Source organism: Engraulis encrasicolus, chromosome 20 (genome assembly GCF_034702125.1).
Source record: "Engraulis encrasicolus isolate BLACKSEA-1 chromosome 20, IST_EnEncr_1.0, whole genome shotgun sequence".
Classification (NCBI taxonomy): domain Eukaryota; kingdom Metazoa; phylum Chordata; class Actinopteri; order Clupeiformes; family Engraulidae; genus Engraulis; species Engraulis encrasicolus.
In genome coordinates this window covers 27,653,552-27,656,051 of record NC_085876.1, presented here as the reverse complement: position 1 = coordinate 27,656,051, position 2,500 = coordinate 27,653,552, and the positions used below count along the sequence as shown (strand labels likewise).

General features: G+C 49.4%; 1 protein-coding gene across 1 annotated transcript in view; it reads right to left on the bottom strand.

Moving 5' to 3' along the window:
• The window catches only part of sdc2 (syndecan 2), a 72,357-nt gene that overhangs the window by 10,976 nt on the left and 58,881 nt on the right, over positions 1–2,500 (bottom strand). The gene's annotated exons all lie outside the window — the stretch shown is intronic.

The window sequence follows — 2,500 nt, the reverse complement described above, 5'->3', positions numbered from 1 at the left end:
AGGCAAAATAGGAGGGGCCCATTTACATGGGCTTGACTTTGGCACCTGCCAAGTTGCTAACTAGCAAAATGCTGGTAAAACCTGTCTCTGGCTCGTAGAGAATTTCGTTAATGTCAAGCCCTGGTATTTACATGAGAGCAAATGCCTTGTTATTTGTCCACGTAGAGGGGCGATGAGAGCAGGGGCGGAGCTATAGGGAGGACGAGCAGGGCACTTGCCCCTGGGCCCAGGGCCCTCCCGTATTGGTGGTGGGGGCCCTATTGTGAGCTTGGCAAGCTGTATAGGGGGCCCTATAAGTGTCTTGCCCTAGGGCCCTGTGTGCAATTGTTCCGCCACTGGATGAGAGCACAGGTCTCCGGATTATTTTTAGGCATACGCTCTGCTGAGCGAACTGTTCTTCACCTCCCCCACAGACAGATGAGCCCGACCCCCAACCCCTCCTGCCCTGCTAATGCACAACAAGCAAATAGTTGAAGGGGTTTTGTTGTAGATTCTACAAAGTATAGACAACTGGACTTTTTGGGGGGCTTGAATCTTAGCAACTTGGAAGGTTCAAGCTAAAAAAAAAAGAGTTCCAATTACGATACAATTATGGTACCATATGATATGGTACCTGCTTTATTGCCAGTTGCTCACACATCACTTCACTCCATAGAAAAAGATGACCTGAAGGGAATGAGGATCTTCACAGTCAACTAGCACTATGATTCAAGTCCCATCCCTACCAAACGTTACAGTAAAGCAAGAGCCTTGACAACCATGAACATATTGACTTACACTATGTAGGGCTGTCTAAAAATGCAATGTAGGTGACAAGTCTGTAGTCCTCAGGACTCAGTGAGGTAGTCTATGCATACACTGTTCCATTTTCATCCCACTGCATTTCCAGGAACACACTACTCCCCACTCACTATTGCAGTGGTTCACAAACCTTTTCAGCATGGACCCCCCCTTTTGGACTTGTTTGGACGTGCGTGTGTGTGTGTGTGTGTGTGTGTGTGTGTGTGTGTGTGTGTGTGTGTGTGTGTGTGTGTGTGTGTGTGTGTGTGTGTGTGTGTGTGTGTGTGTGTGTGTGTGTGTGTGTGTGTGTGTGTGTGTGTGCCTCTTTCTCTCTGTCTGTCCGTGTGTGTGCGTGTGTGTATGTGTGTATGTGTGCATGTGTGCACGTGTGTGCATGTGTGCTGAAATATCCCAGTGCCCCCATGGCAACCTCCATTCATGCCCAGTCCTGTCCTCCATGTCTTAAGCCCCTCCCTCCATCCTGCTGCTCCCTCCACACAATGCGGCCAACCATAAATCAACCCTGGGTGTCTTCGCTCGGCACGGCCGGCTAGGTGCTGCTGGTGTGGCCGGCCGGGCCATTTCAGGCAGGCTACACACACCACACACACACACACACACACACACACACACACACACACACACACACACACACACACACACACACACACACACACACACACACACACACACACACACACACACACACACACCCACACACACACCCACACACACCACACACACACACACACACACACACACACACACACACACACACACACACACACACACACACACACGCACGAGCAACAAAACACACACACACACACACACACACACACACACACACACACACACACACACACACACACACACACACACACACACACACACACACACACACACACACACACACACACACACAGTAATCTGTTATGAAACAACGTGCCGGTTACAAATAGTAATCCTTTATCCAGCTCTGACTTCCTCTACTGTTGAACTGGCAAAGGAAAAGGGAAGAGAGGAGACAGGAGAAAAGACAGCACCAAACCACACCACAGCACAAAGCAGAGCACAGTAGGCAGCTCTCTGTGGCTCACTGTAGACTATGCACCACTTCCCCAAAAGATAACAGGCCTACCATTCACAAAGAGATAAACACACACACACGCATGCACGCACACACCCCGCGCACGCACACACACACACACACACACACACACACACACACACACACACACACACACACACACACACACACACACACACACACACACACACACACACACACACACACACACACACACACACACACACACACACACACAAAACGCCAGGTTCAACGTGCGACAAAATGATACTTCTTGATACAGAATAAAGTATCTGTCTGTGGACATAGAAGTGGGTGTGAGTCCAGGGTACATGAGACAGACTTTGATTTGGGGTCTCCATAGACACCCAGACAGTGCGTGACGTGTCCATGCTTCCTTTTTTTCTTGTCCCATCAACAAAGGAGCTGGTTAGTTTTTTAGTGTGTGCGTGTGACGGGGAAGAGTACGGAGGGCATAAAGAAGAAGTGATGAAAGAGACCACACAATGAAAAGGACTTGTCTGAATAGAGAGCTCTGCCTCACTGACTACAGAGGGAGAGAGAGATAGAGAGATAGAGAGAGAGAGAGAGAGAGAGAGAGAGAGAGAGAGAGAGAGAGAGAGAGAGAGA